The 18,192-nt window shown below is 38.6% G+C and overlaps 1 long non-coding RNA gene across 1 annotated transcript in view; it reads left to right on the top strand.

Moving 5' to 3' along the window:
* LOC139597105 (uncharacterized) overlaps window positions 1–18,192 on the top strand; it is a 151,723-nt gene that overhangs the window by 116,862 nt on the left and 16,669 nt on the right. The window contains exons 4-5 of the long non-coding RNA XR_011681512.1: window positions 5,255–5,326; window positions 15,798–15,995. This is a non-coding gene — a long non-coding RNA (uncharacterized lncRNA). The remainder of the gene's footprint in view (window positions 1–5,254; window positions 5,327–15,797; window positions 15,996–18,192) is intronic.

Genomic DNA, 18,192 nt, shown 5'->3' with positions numbered 1-18,192 from the left:
TCAGGGAGTCACCAAGCTGGGCCACACTGGGAAATACCTTTCTACTTACAATGAAAACACATTCCTGTAAACATGATGTTGGCATGAAACTGCAGTTTAATGCATTTTCTGTACTGTAGAGAACTCAAAAGGTTTCCATGTTTGTTTTAAATATTCAACTCCTCACATACCCAGGACTGCAGCCCTTCTCAAGACTTATGGTAGGAGGGGAAGGGGGATGAAGGTCGCTCAATTTAGATCCTGTTGTTGCCATTTAGATAGACTAGGGCAAACCAACACTTTGACCTTGAATGAAAAGTTCTTAAACATGTCTGTGATATTTTGGATCTGCCTTTATATATTCCAGACACTTTGCTGTCGGGCAGAAAAGTTAGATTAAAATTATATTAATATTTGAAGTTCACCTTTAGTGGAATCTGTGCAGGCACAGACACAATTGACCACTGTCTAACAAATCAAACAGTACCTTCTTGTCCTTAGGAATGTTCTTAAAATCATTGTTCCATGTATTTTCTGTGCTTTGTTGGATTGAGACAAAGTACTCAGTGCTGCTAAGTGCTCAGTGCTGCTCTAGGGAATTTCTTCGTGAAGGATGTCAAATATTGTATGTCATGAACTAGCTGAAAAATCATCATCATGATGTTGTGGGTAGGTTTATCTCAATGAATGTCTCTGTACTGTCATTAATACCTTTCTCATTACCATCACTCACTTGTTCCATGCAAAAAATGACTTTTTTTCTGCTGAGTGACAAAGTTATATAAATTTGAGATGATCTAAATCTAAATATCTTAAATGCTTTGAGGAAAACAATTTGTTTCCCATTACACCATAAATTAATGTTCTATATTTGTTTCTAGTGGATTTATTTCAGTCAAAAACTTTTTAATGGGAGCTGGGCACTTCTTTGTCCTCTGGGGTCTGTGAAAACCTTTCCCTGCTGTCAGTTACATTTGTAAAGCCCTCAGAAGAATATGGATAAGGTTTCAGCAGCAGTGGGATCACCTCCATTTCCATTAGTTTCAGTTTTTTCCTTCTTCATTGCTTTGATGCTTTAAGAAATCATATTTTCATTATTGTTGTGCAGTATTGACCAATCACCCCACATGCCTGGGGTGGCTCCACCTCCCCCAGCTTTCCTCTGCTGAAGCATTTTTACCTTGAGCCAGGTGAGCTCTTTGGAAATGCAGTATTTCAGTGGAAATAGAGGCATTCATGAATGCAGTTATTCATCATCTCAGGAATCCCTTTGCTGCTCTCCAACTGAGTTTGATAGTCACCACCATTACGGAGTGACACAAATATTCAGCAATTTTTTTTTTATGGTAATTAATTTTTTTAAATTTGTATTTGATTAGGTGTGAACTGCTTGTTATGTTAAATTAGTTTCTGAATTCTTATGATAATTTTGGTCAGTTGTAGAAAAAGTATTATGCTGTCATTTAATTGGTTTGCTTTAACAGTAAATGATTCTGTATAGATAGATTTAGGTAGGTGAAAAAAGATTATTCTGGGGTTAAAATCAACATTAACATATGAGATATATTTAGGTGTGTTATTTAGAAACTTGAAAATTTTCAGTGTGCAGTAATTCCATGGTATATAGTAAAGGAGATGATTTATCCAAATCTAGTGCACAATTAATTTATAACAACAAAATAGATTAATTTATTTGCCTGGCTTCAGTACTGTTGAATTATCTATGTGAAATGGTATAACTGTGTAAAATGAACTCTTCATCTGAGGCATTTTCTGAAAAACATTAATATTGCTCACCACTCTTCCCAGCTCTACATAAAGGTGTCAGTTCAAGAAAGTATATAAATTTTAATGGGAAATTATAAATTATTTGGGGACTAACTGAGAGCCTGGAGGTCACTGCAGTTCTGTTCTTGACATATTTTCAAAGCTTCAGTCACGACAGGTGAGCTGTCCAAAGGTGTTTGGGCGATGAAGGACAGAGTGCAGAAAGTGCTCACACTGCAGTTCCCAGTGTGGGAGTTGGGGATATGCAAACATCTGTGGAAGGGAGAAATCCTGTCCCAGAGAAAAATTCCCTGGATTTCTGCTGTGTTTCGTGACCTCTCAAGGGTGTATTTAGAGAGAGATGGCTTTCCTCTGCTCTCTGCTAACAAGTGCTGTGTTTCTATTGAAATTGAAAAGTAGGAACCTCATAAAACAGATAAGTAAATAAATAACAAAAAAAAATGTTACAAAAAGTTTTTATTCTTAACACACAATAAACTGTATGTTATAATCTGTATTACAGGAGGTTAAAGCAGCACATGAATGATGCATTTTGACTTCACTGATCTGTTGTGAGAGAAATTTACTCTTTCTGACAGGGTAGAGGATGTGGATGCAAAACTGCTCTGTCAAAATATTTTCTATCCCATTGACTTAGGATCACATGCAGCTGAGCATGCTACACATTTATAGGTAATAGATGTACAGAGTCCTCTGAGAAGGTCACTGGAAGTCGTGGAAGCTGGATGTTAGTGCCAGGGCTTGGCATTGTAATTCCCAGTAAATTCCTGGATGTGTTGTTAGTATTTAGACTTGCATGTCACAGGGGAATAGATGCTCAAACAGACTTAGAATGAGCTCGGGCTGAAACAAAAAATTGCTACTGCCACATTAGGTGAGTTGTGGAAAAAAAAGCAGCTTTAAGTTCTGATTTTGTATTAGCTTGGCTTGTCTGCGTGCTGGTCTATCATCTAGAAATGCCTGAGTTTGAAGGAGTAATCCTGATAATGCAAGTGGATTATTATCTTCTTTTTTCTGCTGTCACCAAAATAAATGCATGACATAATCATTAGAATGACAAGAAAAGGAGCATAAAATCAGAATCTGGGTAGTTTTGCTGGCAATGTTTCTTGGCTTTGGCTAGGAGCTGTAGCACATTATATATAAAGATCCTTGTCATGGATTAAAGTTCAGCTAAAACTGAAGAAAATGGATTCAGAAGCCCACTCTCAAGTGTATCTATTCTGGGAATGGGTTTTACAGTGTATGCTTATAAAAATCTATCTACTCCTTGCCCCAAAGGCAGGAAGTGGTTGTAATTCTTCATTTCACAGATCATGCAGGGAGTGATTAAGCATGTGTGTTTTGTGATAGGTGTAAATTAAAAATAAATGTCAAATACACAGAAAGCACTTCTCTGAGTGTTTTTGTAGATATGTGATTGCCATTTTAGCTGAAAAAAACAAAAGATATCCAGAAAAAAATTGTTGTACTTTGTGGATATTTACAACTTCTCATACAAGATTCTCCTAACACTGAAGACAGATAAATACAAATAAACAAAGTTAACAAAACTGGTGTGAGTCCCCTGAAATTTATTACATTCAACCCTCATGAAATATCTTGTTTGCCAAGCATGAATGCTCACATGATGCACCATTTTTAGAGAATATCTGGGAGAGTACCTGAATTTGAATTGGAACAAAGGCAGTCATGCTCTAACACTCACATCTGCTGTGCAGTGTTTGTTACTTGGTGCTCTCAATATTCCTGCTGCGGATGTTTCAGGCATCTGTTTGGACAGCAGAAAAAAGAGGAGTTGCTTGGCTCAGATCACAAATCACAGTGAATAACAGCTAGCAGGCAGCCAAAGAGAACAGTTTGGAACTCCTCAGGAGGGCTGAAATGTATTCACCAAACCTTTACCTGTATCACTGCATGGAACAGAAATATCTGTTTGCCAGCGTTGCACAATCCCAAGGGTTGCATTCCCTTATTGATCCATTAGCAACCCCACCCACATGATATTATCAACTCCCTACTGCAAGGGTTTAGATTAATGTAAAGCAAGACTCCCAAACTTTTTGCAGTTGAATTGATACATCTTTATATTTTTGGGTTTGTCTATAACTCAAGTGATTTTTCTGTCTTAAAACAGAAAACTGGGAACAAAAACAGGAGCATCATCTAAGAATTCTGATTCTGCTTCTCCAGATTTTAGTAATTTCGGTGTCTATTCTATTATCTGTAAAATAAATTAAGTTGCATTACAGGGAATATTAAGCTCAAAGAACAGCAAGATTGTCATGATATTACAATCTCATTTAGTCCATAAATATAACTTTTAAAATAAAGAATTCAAAAAGCATTAATATGCAGTTTTTCATATGCTGACTTACCATTTTCCTTTTTAGTCCTTTGAATCTCTTAAAATTCTAATACACAGTTTTTAGTAAGAGACAGCAGCTCTGTACTGCCTGGAACATCTTTCATGGTCTGATTTGATTGCATGGAAAATAGAGAACACAGTATCTGAGCAGATTCCTTGGATGCTGAAAAACCAGCAAGTTTAGTATTTATGAACAGAGTAGCAAGTACAATGTGTTATTTCCTGGGTATCTGGCTCTTGGTAGAGGTTAACATCATATAAGTATTTAATTATTTCCCAAGTAATAAAATTAGAGCTCCTCAGAGTTTAGTGTTCATACCTGCATCTGCTGAAAAAACCACAAAATAAAAAAAAGGTGTGTAAATTCTGAGCTGCTGGGGCAAAGTGTCAATGTATAGGTAGGAAAAATGTCCCACCACACTGTTTTTCATGCAAAGCCTGGCCCATTGAAAAATGTCCCTAATTTTATTACATTCCTTAAGTTGTTCCATATGTGTACAATGGTATCAAGGGTTATCCAGACTGGTTGTTTCTTTCCCACCTTCCCCTTCATCTGTTGTGAAATCAGATACCCAGATTTTTTCTAGCTACAAATAGTTGTGAAAAATGTATGATCTGGGCTTTGTTAACTTATTAACTCTCAAGAAAAGTAGCTGACCAAGAAATCACATCTGTTCTCCTTAACCTGTGAAATGTTGTAGCCTAGCTGCAAGGAATATGTCAGAATAATTACTGAAAGAGAGAGAAAAACAAATTACTTTCATTGAATTGTCATGAATCCTTTTAAAAATAAGGTGCAATTGACTAAAGCATTATTTATTTTCAAGTCTTGTAATTGTTCTATTGTCATGGAAGCTTATCAGAAGTACCAAAGCTGAATATTGGTATAAAATGAACCTGGCTTATGTTAAATCCCTGATGAGCCAATCTGTTTGTGGCAGATATCACTACCAGCTAAATGGCCATCCACAAATCCTAAGTCTCATAAAATAGAAACAAAAGAACAAAAAAGGCTTGTTTCGTTTTCAGTCAGAGAACTCAGTTTATATAAGAGCAAGAGATTCTTCCTGCTGGGATTTTCCAGAAGTCTTGTTCTAACTTAACTTCATATTGTCAAAGTCAACAGGACTGGCTGGAGCAGCAAGCTGAGTAAGGCTTCACCTCTAAGAAAAATTCAGCTTATTCTCCAGGGTAAGAAAAAAGAAATCTCTTTTTTTTTATGAATTTTGTGAAACATGTGTCCAATGCAAGTCTTGTCTGCTGCCTTCAGTTAAAATTTTGTAGATTATCAGAAACTTCTAGAATTGAGTCAGTGCCCTTGGATTTGTTATGGCTAGTTGGATTTTTTGCTTAAAAATCTCATCCATCCAGTGCCCCTAGCAGGTGTGCTAGTGATTATCTAAAATGAGGAGGCTCAAAATACACTAGAAAAATAGAATTAAGTCCAAAGGTTTACATTTAAAAGGGGAAGCATTTGTTTCATGGTTAACTTTGAATACATTTTGGCTAAAGTTTTGGAGAAGTTCAGACAAGACTGAGACATATTGGCTGTACAGCTGCTGTTTTTCAAACAGCCTCCCCCCTGCACTTCCCCTGCCAGCCCCATCAGTGGAAGATTTTGTACTTGGATGTTTTTAATGCCACTGTAATGCAATGCTGTGTCCTCTCTTTTTTATTTTTCTTTTTTAGCTATGGTTTCCAACTGCAGCAAGCTGTTTGTTGCTTTCAGCATGTGAAATAAACAGGCCTGACAGAGGAAGGTGATGGTATCAAATTCTTTTACGTGGTATCACATGCTCAATTTGAACCATGGTCTTCAAGGCTGAAATGCTGGATGAGGACTCTGCAGTTGCATTAGTGCCTGGTCACTTTTCTTGCAACTGAGAAATTGTGGGGGGATAGAATGTAAGAGAACAGTGCAGAAGGCAATCTCACCCCTGAGGAGTTGCAGCTGTGCTAATTACCAAAGATTAGCAACAGGCCTGCCCTTAACAGGGCACAGCTGTGTCCAAGAAGGAGACGAGTGTTACAAAAGAGGTGGAGATGTTTGGTTGTGTAGTGAAGAAGAAGGGGTCGGTGCTGTGAGGAGATGCCTGTGAGAAATCACCAAGAAGGTATGGAAACTTTGAAATAAGGTGACAACATGGGAAATGGTTTTTAATGATTGTAAATTTGGTGGTGAGAGCAAAAGTTGTCCAATGCTAAGATATTGTAATACCAGTGTCTTCCTCCTGTGCTTTTCTTCTGTTGGTCCTACAGAAGGTCTCTGCAGGAAGGAGCACAGCTGTTCCTCTGGATCTCTGCAGAGGTTTGCTCTGTTCACCTCTTTTACACCATGAAATTTTACACTTTTGGAGTGTTGAGGTTTGAGGAAGGGAAGACAGTCTTATTTCTCATGATGTGCTTAAAAAATGAAAACAAAAATGAGACTTTGACACAGGTAGCCTGGAGACAGTGGCAGCCCAGGAAAATATCCTTAATCCCTGTAGTCTCTAATTATGGGGGGTAGCAGATTTTGCTGAAAAATGCTCTGGATCTAATCTATACCTTCAGTTTCACTTTACCACCTGTGTTAGGACTAACCTATTCACATTCTAGGCTAACTCCCTGTTTGTTTCCACAGATGGAAGCATAGCAAATCATGCCCAAACACCCATGTGTATAAGACAGACTTGACTGTGCTCAGTTTTCCCAGGAGCTGAGTGAGAGCCCAGAGCCAGGAGAAAGGGTCAGCACGTGTGTCCAGCAGCACAGAGGCAGAGAGAGGCATTGCCATGTGCTCACTCAAACAGGGAGGAATCAGGCATAACCTCACAAGACTTCTTTCCTCTGCCTGAGGAGCCCCAGAAGTTACAAAACCATCTGGCTCTAAGCCTGATCCAAAATCCTTTGTCATTTAACCCAAAAGATCGTTGCTCTGCCGAGGTCACCTCGCTCTCATTGAGATTTGCAGAGGCACAGCCAGCTCAGAGATGCGCAGAGGAGCACCAAGGTCTATCACAAACAAACCTATCTTACCATAAAAGAGAATTTTTCAAGTGTCCTTCTGAAGGGCCCTTCAAGGATGATGATGTTTCTGGAGGCCAGATGACTGAGGAAGATGGGACCATTTCTGCTCTGCTCAGCAGAGTAATTTGACTGCTTTCCTTTGTAGGCACTGACCTGTTCTCCTTCCTTTTGTCTAAGATTCAGCATGGAACTGTAAAAAACCAGTCAGGGAAAGAAAGTGGCTGTGGTGTGTTGTTATTTAAAGCAGGAGTGTTTTGTAATGACAGGCAATTAAAGGGATGGTGCTTGCTGAACGTGACACGTCCCTGGTAATGTCACTGCACATAATGGAGCCAGTGCTCTGGGAGGCTTGTGATGGTTTCTGATCTGCCAGCAAGCAATGCAGGCACAAATTAACTTGTGTCTCCTCTGAGCAGGGGCTCTTCCAGGTGAGTCAGTCAATGAAAGAGGGGACCAGAGGCTGCTTTTTCTGCAGGCAGGTGAGGGAAGATAACTAATTTGCAAATTTGTTGTCTTTCTCTTGAAACTGCTTTCAAGTAGGATTTATAATTGCTGAACTTTGCCTTGAAGGGCTGAAAAATAGAGCAGGACAAAATAATTGAACAGTTGCATACACCCAAATATCACATAAGGGACATTAAGGCCATATCTTAAATAACAAAAATCAGCTCAGCTGTGCAACTCTTACTGCAGTTTCATTGCTCTGAGTGCTTAAATTCCAGGAAGTGTATATATGTATATATACACTCCATATATATGAATATATATGTATATACACACTCCATATATAGGTATATATACACTCCATATATATGAATATATAGGTATATATACACTCCATATATGTGAATATATAGGTATATATACACTCCATATATGTGAATATATAGGTATATATACACTCCATATATGTGAATATATAGGTATATATACACTCCATATATGTGAATATATAGGTATATATACACTCCATATATATGAATATATAGGTATATATACACTCCATATATATATATATATATATTTCAAAATCACTTTGACCGACTGTAATGTTTCAGTCTTCAAATTTATTTAATAGATAGTTTTTACCTAGAGAAAGAGAGGGAAATACAAACATATGTTTAGTTGCTACTTTATTGATATATCATATTTTCTTTAAAAAGATATCTCCATGGATTCTTTCTGTCCCAGGCTGCTTGATGTATTTCAGTCTTTTAGGTGTTATGTTTGTTTGTTACCCTTTCAAATTTAATATTTAAAACCTGCTCAAATGGAACTAGAAATGGGGTTTTTTTTCAATTTTAAAGGTGGAACCACTAATTTTGGTTTAGTCTGTAGATACAGATTTTGTAAAAAACATAGAATGTATTCAGCTGTTTTTTATGGCCTTTTATAATTCCAAGGAAAGGTGTTGATACTTTGGAATTTAACATGTTATATTGTTACTTTTAGTCTAGTAATTGCAACATTTTGTGGTTATTAATACCCTGGCATCCCAATACATAAGCAGTTACATATATGTTGAAAGTCACTGAGGATTTTTTCCATTGCCAAGTGAGAAGTGGAAACAAAAATAAGTTGAATGGGGAAATATCCAGAAGAGATAAAATGAGAATAGAATTATATTTTTTAAAAGCAGCAGTTTCAAGTTTTCATACATAAAATAATGTGCATAAAAAAACTTGCATTTTAAGAGTGTCTGAGTTTTAATTTGGTAGTATTGCTAGCATTGACTTGACAATATTTAACAGGAAAGTCTGATGGTCTGGATACTTCAGATCAAGTGCATGTTGTGTAGGACTGTTGAAATAATTTAGTGTTTAAGACTCTCAAGTAATATTTGGATAGAATATTATCTTTTTTCAAAAGTGGCCTTATGTAATTCAATAGGACCATTACTGGAGCAAGATGTTCCCATAGCTGAGGAGTAATCACACAATTATCAGTTCCTTCCTCTACAATTAAGATCTAATTATATATTTCCTTTATTTGAACAGTCTTGTTTACAGGCTTCAGTTCCTGATTTTTAACATGCAAAAGGGAAAGAGGTTGGGATTTTATGTGGGACTGAAGAAATTTCTTTTGGTAACAAAAACTTCCATAAAAAGTTTTATAAAAATAAAAAGTGTCTTTCCAGAGCCTAGAGATTAATACACATTCAGAAACTTGCCTGCCTTTGCACCTGCAAATTATCATTGAGTGTGTATGGCACAATCAGAATAAGAGCCAATTACTGTTAATTCCTGCAGTGGAAAAATGTTTCTTGTTATGTCAAGGAGAGGAGACACACCACCCTGCCTCTCTAGAACACTGAAGGTTAATAGTGGCTGGTGGCTTTCATACCCACTGTGATCATTAACACTGTCAAATATCTGCCAGCTGCAGGAGGCAAAGAAGCTTCAAAAAGAGGATTCTGATTGTTTTGGAGAAATGATTGCAGAGAGCTGGATGGTCTCAGGACCACTGAGCTTTGCTGGGATCTCAAACAATTCTGAGATTGCAAAATTTTCTGCCTTTTTTTTTTTTTTTGAAGCCTAATATTTTCTTGTTGTGCCCCTGTGAAAGAAATGTTCCCTCCTTTAATTGCTGTCCACACTAAACCTAAGCGGATATCATAAATAGAGAAGGTTTGGAATTTTATTCATACTGTCTTTTTGCCAGGTTTCCTGTAAGTTTTTGAATTTTAGAAGCAGACATGTCTATTTTCTGCTAGTGGCCATTTTGTTCAGCTGTTCTCCTCTGAAAGGAAGCACAGTAGGCAGTGCTTGTCAATATATCTGTAAATGCTGTCAGCTTTATAGAAGTATAATAATACATTTTTAATTGATTAAACCTGTTTGGCAAAGAAACAGAAATGGTAAAAGTACAAAGAAAGAGGGAAGTAGGAAAAATGGGGCACAATTTATGAATTAAATAACTATTCCATTGAAACTCACATAAATAAGTCTTAGAGCCCTTTTCAGAGCTTCTTTACACAATTATATTTTTCATCAACTCATTCTTAGCTGAGATTTTTTTTCTGTCCCCTGCCAGGGCTTTACATCTGGCTTATGCAGAAATCTTGCACACTTTACAGCTGTCATCGTGTCATGATGTGTGTCCATTTGATTCAGAACAGTCCTGATTTCTGCAGCAAGATGCAGGCTGTATGTATGAAATTAACAACCACCTTTTCCAAGGTCAAGAAACCTTTTATCCCATCTAAACACACTTTACAGAAAGTGATAACTCTCTCCTACTTTGCTGTTCCTCTGACCATCAGCAAAAGGAAAAGGCTGTTTAGTTCTTCCTCTGGTACATTTGTCATGATCTTCTCCCCAGATCTGTCCAAAAACGTTTTCACTTCTTCCCCTTCCCTCCATTCAGTTCATAATTCCATTCATTTGGCATTAATGTGCCAAACAGAAGAAATAATTTGCCAAATAGAATAAATGTGCCATTAGATTTTTCTTTTTTCTGGCCCAATCAGTTCTTTTTTCCCACTTCCCTGAATAGAATGCAAGCCCCAAAAACCTCTTTAGTTGAGACATGAGTAGAGCTGGGAAATGGTGTTTAAAAATATATTAGGTCATGCATTTCAACAGACTTGTTTTAAGCATCATTATTGGATTATTGAACACCTTTTAAAATGTAGAATCTGGCTGTACTGGAACAATTTAAAGGCAGGCAGCCCTACATGCAGTGCCCATCTCTGGTGTGGTCTGAGCTCATGCAGTGCAGTTCCAGCTGCCTTTTGCAGGCAGCTCTGAGGGGCTGTGGGGCCTCTGCCCCAGCTGGGATGCTCATTGCCAGGGTTAATGAGGCACTCAGCCCAGGACAGCCAGCTCAGCTGGGGAGCAGGAGATGAACTGGGGTCCAGAGCCTTGCTGCAAGCCTGCTGCTGCTCAGCTCAAAGGATGGCACACATCCGCTCAGCGTGCGCTGAGAATGCACTCAGGGCTGGATGAAGGCATCACATGTTTAATATCTTCAGGAAACTTGCAGCCATGGTAGCAAGGACTTTAATTCTTGTTTTTTTTTTTTTTTTTTTAAATAGTTTGAAATATGCTAAACACATTCATCTGTCTATTAACATAGCAGTGAAGTCTGCTACACTTGTCATCGAGGAGGAGCTATTTTCTGTCTTGGCATTCCTCTCCTCTTGCAATGGGTGTTGGTTGCATGCCAGTCCAAAGCCATGTGTTGTAGTTGTTAGGCATGACATCTCCCCATCAGTCAGGGATGCTGAGTGAGTGGTGAACCACGTTCTGTTTGGTTTCTCCCCACTACAGGCAGAGTAGCTCTCCTGGTGTTAGTTGTGTTACTTTGATGCGTATGCGGGTGAACACAGGCAAAGCATTCAAAGATAATTGAATTATTCCATTTAACTGAATTTCAAAATCACATACTTACTTTCAGCACTTGTTTCTGGGTTTTTTGGGGTTTTTTTTGGTATTCATACACTTTGGGAAAAAAAACAAACAAAAAAAACCACAAATCCTTAAGATGTATCTTGGCTTGCAAATCCACTGCAAATTCACCTACATGTTATCATTTGATTATATCTGGAATAAGAAAAGAAAAAAAAATCTCAAAAAAATCACAGCCACACAACAATTAAATTTGAAAGCTTAACAGCTTTGGAAGTTGTTTCTTTCAATACTAAAAAGCCATGCTATGATCTTTACTTTTAGGGAAAGTGTAATAAATGTCTCCAATCAGTAGGTGCAAGTGCTGTACTATGTAAATTGCTTTCAGAACAAAAAGGGAGGACAATGCTATTAAAAACTGATTGAAGGACCATAGTTCTTTTCATCAAGCTACTCAGTCCACAGACTGTAGAGGTTAGAACCCACATCTGAGGAGACAAATCTCTTTAAGGTGATGTAGAGGTTGAAAAGAGTAAAATTTAAATGGTATAAATGATTATTCTTTTAAGGAGTTCTAGGAAAGTGGATAACCCTAAGATAGATCCTTCTCTTGTGGACATCCCAAATTAGAATCTCCAAATCACAGAATCCTCTAGGTTGGGACAGATCTTTAAGATTGCCAAATACAATAGAAAATGTGACTCTTCCAAGTCTCTGCTAAGCTGTGTCACCAAAAGCTCCATTTACCTGTCCTTTAAATTCCTCCAGAGATGGTGATTTACTTCCCTGGCAGCCTGTTCCCATGCTTGACAACAATTTCCATGAAGAAATATTCCTAATATCCACTCTGGTGCAACTTGAGGCCATTGCCTCTCATTCTGTTGCTTGTGACTTGGGAGAAGGGACTGACTCCTGACCTGCACCCTCCTGACCTGCACCCTCCTGTCAGAGTTGTGGAGAGCTCCCTGAGCCTCCTTTACTCTGGGCCAGCCCAAGCCCAGCTCCCTCAGCTGCTCCTGGTGCTCCAGACCCTTCCCCAGCTCTGTTCCCTTCTCTGGACACGCTCCAGCCCCTCAGTGTCTGTGTTGTTGTGAGGGGCCCAGAGCTGGACACAGGATTTGAGGAGTGGCCTCAGCAGTGCCCAGGCAGGGGACAGTCACTGTCCTGGTCCTGCTGGCCCCACCGTGGCTGGGACAGGCCAGGTGCCATTGGCCTCTGGCACACCTGGCTCCTGTTGAGCTGCTGCTGAGCAGCTCCCCCAGGGCCTTTCCCACCAGGCCCTTTCCAGCCCCTCTGCCCCAGCCTGGAGCTGCAGGGGTTGTTGTGACCCAGGGCAGGACCTGGCTGGCCCTCAGCCCATGGAGCCAGCCTGGCCAGGTCCCTCTGCAGAGCCTTCCTGCCCTGCAGCAGATCAACTTAGCGTTGACTGCAAACTTACTGAGGGTACACTTGATCCCCTCTTCCAGACCATTGATGAAGACATTAAGCAGAGCTGGCCTGCAGCACATCACTTGTGATCAGCCCCAGCTGGATGTAACTCCACTGCCCACCATCCTCTGGGCCTGGACATCCAGAGGCAGAATAGCTGTGCTGTCAAACATCAAATACCTGTGAGAGTTTGTGTGGTCTCTTTGCTGCTTCACAAGTGCTCAGGCAATTAGCAAACTTTCATCATCCTACTGGACTTGTAAGCTGAGCTGGATAACCCACAGCGCTCTGTCAGTCACTCCTCAGATGTTCAGAGTTTGTACTGCATTTTTATATTTACTGTATTTTGTCTCTCCCAGGGGTAACCCACGTGCTGATTGTTCTTTTATCATCCAGTTTGTTTCTGTCCACCACATAATGATTTGTCTAGAGAAGTTTTTTTCCCCTGTTGTCTTTTAATTCAGTCTCCAAATAATTTCACTTAAATTTTACATCCTCTGTTTCTTGCTCTATTGCAAGATGAAGCTGTAATTCTCCCTTCTGCAAATTCTGTAGCAGTAGCTCTGCTGAGTTCCTTTTGATTGGTGAGATGAAATCATTTGCATATCTGTATTTCTTAAAAATTCCTTGTGTCAGTTTTAAACAAGGATGAGTATGTTCTTGGCCAAGAATACGGCCAGTAAAGTCATGTTCTATTTTGCAAATCACTAAATTCCTGTTCCTTAAGATGTGTCTTGGCTTGCAAATCCACTGTAAATTCACCTACATGTTATCATTTGATTATATCTGGAATAAGAAGCGATTTCCTCCTGCTTCTTGTCAAGGTGTAGACATCCCAGGTTGTATTTAATAACACAGCTTCCTAGGGTGACCTCTTTTCTGCATGAATGTTGGCTCTGACCTTCATTCTGTTGAGCTCAGTTCATTACATATTCTCTCTGCCTGCCTCTGCACTCTCTAGGGAACACTCTCATTTCAGTGCACAAGGGGTTTCACTGCTGATGGAAATCCCTAAGCATCACAATTAAAATTTACTCTGCTGTGCTCAGTCTACGGAGAACAATGTATACTGCAGTGAGTAATTTAGATCTCGTTAAAACCAACTTGAATTATTTATTTCCACATCAAGTTAAAGTCATTTACATGCATATATTAAACATATCTAAAGGGTTAAGCAAAATGAGCCATATTCTGCCATTAGTCTATCTGGAGCCATGGACACCTGATTCAATATAACTTAGCAAAGATATTGCTTCAAAGTCAAGAAAATTTTGTGTTTCTTTCTTCAGATTGTCAGAATGAGCTTTTTTCACTTTTACAGAAAAGGAAGACTGTTTCCATTGTTGAGTATCCCAATTTCCTTATGCTGTTTGGCCACTTCCTATATTCAAATTATGCTTTAGAGTCTTTCCTTAGAAAATCTATTATGGCTGTTTCTTGCATTGTTCTGATGAGCACTGAATGAGTTTTTAAAACAAGTTTAATTAGAGTGAGTAAATAAATGTTCCACCTGTGATGCTGAGAAATGATACAGAGGCATTATCTGTGTTTATTTGGGTAAACCTGAACAATCATTGGTGATAGAGTTGTCTCTGATGTAAATACTTCTGTATCTCTCTGTGGTTCACTCCTCCTCTCAGCTGAAAACCATTCTCTGAACTAAGGGCAGGTTAGAAATGGTGGAGGTGCAATCCGTCTCACTTATCCCTCATCAGCTGAGAGTGCTGAAGCCTCAGTGAGAGCAGCTGTCCCTGCCCTCTGATGTCACCATCATCTTCTCTGAAAAATCCCTTCACCAGGATTCCTTCTCCTGGGAAGCTGAGAAGCCTCAGAGAAAAAGAAAAACAATATTATCTCATTTGCTTCTCCTGTGTTTTGCTGCTTTAGAATGTGGTCTGGACATTGTTTATCCAACATGTGAATTGTTTTTATTAAGTCAGTCAGGCTGTGTTGGACTCTGAGGAGTCAGTCATGAGTTTTCATTATTATCTTGTTAAACCTTCTCCTTCTAAGAACATGGAATCAGATTCATCTTTCCTTCCTGCCATGGGGACCCCAGAAAATACCACACTGAGTCATTTCTGTGGAGCACCTGCCCAGGCCTCTTGATGCTGGGAAGGAAAGCAAAATGTGCCTTTAAAATATTACTCCCCATTCCTTTCCTGGCCCAGAAAAGAATCCTGAACTTGTCCCCACTCACAGAATCTCAGGCAAGGATCTACCCCACTGACATTTCCTGGGGTGTCCCACGGGGCAGCAAGGATGTGATGAACAATCCAGCATTCATCCCTCCCTTAGGAGGGGTTCATCTCTCTCTCCCATGAGTCAAATCCCCATCTCTGCCTCACAATAATTCTTGGCATTGGTGCTGATCCCTCGTCCATTTGGCTTCAAGCCTCTCCATGGGCAGCAGCCACAATACCTGCAGCTTTTATCAGCTGTGTTTCACCACCAGCTCTGTTACAGATTCTCTGTAGTTTTGACTGGAAAATTGAGCAAATTCCATGTATTTCAAAGGAAGATCCTTTCTTTATCACATTGAATGAGGGTATTCTGCATAGTTTTGTTGAACATAAGTAAAAAGATAGAATTAGAATGGGAATTGAATGCTTCAAGTTGAACCTTAAATAAAATTAATAGTAATGGTAAACTGTAACAAAAGTGACATGTGTGTCTTGAGAGCCTTAATTCAGTACAATATTAACTCATTTTTCTTATTATAACTTCAGTTCTTCATTATAATTTTACATTTAAATAGATTTTTTTTTCTTAGAGACATCCAAAAGATATTATGTTTGTGAAATGTACACAAAAAGTGTGCTTGGTTTCTGAACATTTGATACCCTTTGACTGAACCAATAAATATCCTTCCTTAGGTGAACTTTCAGAAGCCTTTGACTCCGACTTAAAGCCAGGATTCTAAAACTCTCATGCTATAGAAAGTTAATGGAGCTCAATATTGGGAGAAGTACCAAGAAGAAAAGCAAGAAAAGCATTGGATTTCCTGTATTGCATTTAGAATTTTCCTTCTGGACCAATGAAAGTAATAGAAGACTTCAAGATAAACATATTCAGTGAGTAAATTTCAAACTGTGACCATGACCAGATACAGTTTTGTGAAATCTTAACAAAACATTATGAAATCTCAAAGACAAATCTCTAGTTCAGTAAGCAGAGGTTATCCCTGAAATATCAAGTGCAGACAATTTATTTTCTAAATTATTAACATGATTTTAAGTCTAAAATATATTTTTTTATCTTCAGTCATCAGCAGCTCAAATTTCTTGATCTTAGAGCTTTTCCTTTGATGTTAAAGGCATACTAGAGTGTAAATCACAGTGTTGTAAATGTTTAACCTACAGAAAGACTAACGCAAAACTTTTAAGAGGCAGAGTCTATTACTGTTATTGTAGTAAGGAATTTTATAATACTCTTGATTCTTTCCTACTTCTAGGCTCCAAATTGAAAAATCTGAATGGCATTTTAGGCATATAATTCTTATGTATCTTACAAGGCAGAGAAGTTCTGCTGATAAAGGAGCAAAAGATGAATATCATTTGTTAAACAAGTGGTGTCCTGCAGGTTACTTATATATGGAGAAACCAGGCAAAGAAGTAGAGATTAAGAGAGGCATTTTTCATACAAGAAAGGAAGAAAAAGTATTCTGTGTGTACAAGCCAAAAAGAGCAATTTGTTGGTTAAATAATGACCATAGGTTTGGGTATGAGAATGCAGTAGAATGCAGCATTCATATCTGGATGTTTAATAAAATAACCCTCTGAAGATTTTGCTTTGGTTTAGGCACACATTCTTAGGCCAATTTCTAAGAATGAATGCCTGTCTTTAAGAATGGATCAATTTTTGATCATCAAAAGGTAAAGTTGAATGAATGTTGAATGATATCCTCAAAGCCATTTACAACTTGATATATGTTCCCAGGGTATGTAGTACCCTTGTTGTGGAAAGAAGGAAACAACTCAGATTTAAATTAAGAAATAGGATGTGTATAGCAATTAGTCAGAAATAAGGGAGACAGGAAATTTCTACATTTCCATGCAGATCTGAATGAATTCACAGTGGAATCTCTTTTGGTCAGCTTTTCTCATTGTGCTCTACAGTGAAAAGGATCTGAGGCATGCTGAGTTCAGGCAGAATCTTTTGTGTGTGCATTTGTGATTTATAACAACCTTGGACACCTTGGGAAATGTTACAGAGAAGGAAAATTGGAAAGAAAATAAAATCTAAATGATTGTAAAGTAATGCTCTTTTTAAAAATCTCACTGTGAGGATAAGTAACTAAAAGGACCATGATGCTCAATTATGAATATTTTATTCCCGTGTAGTGTAAGATCTTTCAGATGAAATGCATCACATTAGTGAAAAACCCAAACACCTAGTTCATTAAAAGATAACTGCATCATGAAAGACAGGAAACAGCCTCTTGAAAGTGCTTGGCAATGCACATAAAGCACTTTTGCTTAATTCAATTTGAAACTGAAGCATTGTAAAATCACCCAGCTACATTTTCCTTATCGGCATAATTTATGGAGCAGAATTTCTGGAACTGCAGTTGTTTGCTTTGTTTCCATTTTTTCCCCTATTCTCAGTAAAATAATCATGTTTGTCCCTAGAAGCAGGAAAGAAAAAAAAGAACTCTTCTTCCACAGCAGCTTACAAAGTGTATTCAACTCAGATTTCCCACACATTAATACCCCTTAGCTACTCCAAGTGCTTTCTGTTTGTGCATGAAAGAGCTCATACTGGACTTTTCTCACTTTTGAGTAATTGAGTGCAATATCTTTTAATGATATTAGAACCACAATGCAATAAAATATAAAAGGATGCTGTCACTAGCTGATTCAGTTACATTTTTCACATCAAATTTTAACACCAGAGACTGTGAAATGTGTAATATTATGGTCTCCAATTCTTATAAATTGGCGAGCATGGATCAGGCCTAGCAGGAGCCTCAGAGCCATCTGGCTGGAGCTTGGGATCTCCCTCCAGAGAGTAAACCAAGTGTCAGAGTGCATCTTTCAGCCAGTTGGAGTGAAGCAACTCTAACTTCCCATTTCAAGGCTTGTGGTTTGGAAATGACCACAGTGAACCTGCAGAGAACTCTGTGATTTGAAACTCAGGATTGACTCCCCCTGTAACTGCACTGACATGGGAGGGATCCATGGGCAGAACCAAGCTCTCAATCAACCCTGAGATGTGTAGCCATCACTAGCTGCATTTTTGAAGAGCTTCACTGGAGTGTGTGAAGCTGTG

The sequence above is a fragment of the Agelaius tricolor genome, unplaced genomic scaffold, assembly GCF_023055355.1.
Source record: "Agelaius tricolor isolate 1412-34295 unplaced genomic scaffold, bAgeTri1.0.p SCAF_17, whole genome shotgun sequence".
NCBI lineage: Eukaryota > Metazoa > Chordata > Aves > Passeriformes > Icteridae > Agelaius > Agelaius tricolor.
This window is presented reverse-complemented; position numbering and strand designations above follow the sequence as displayed.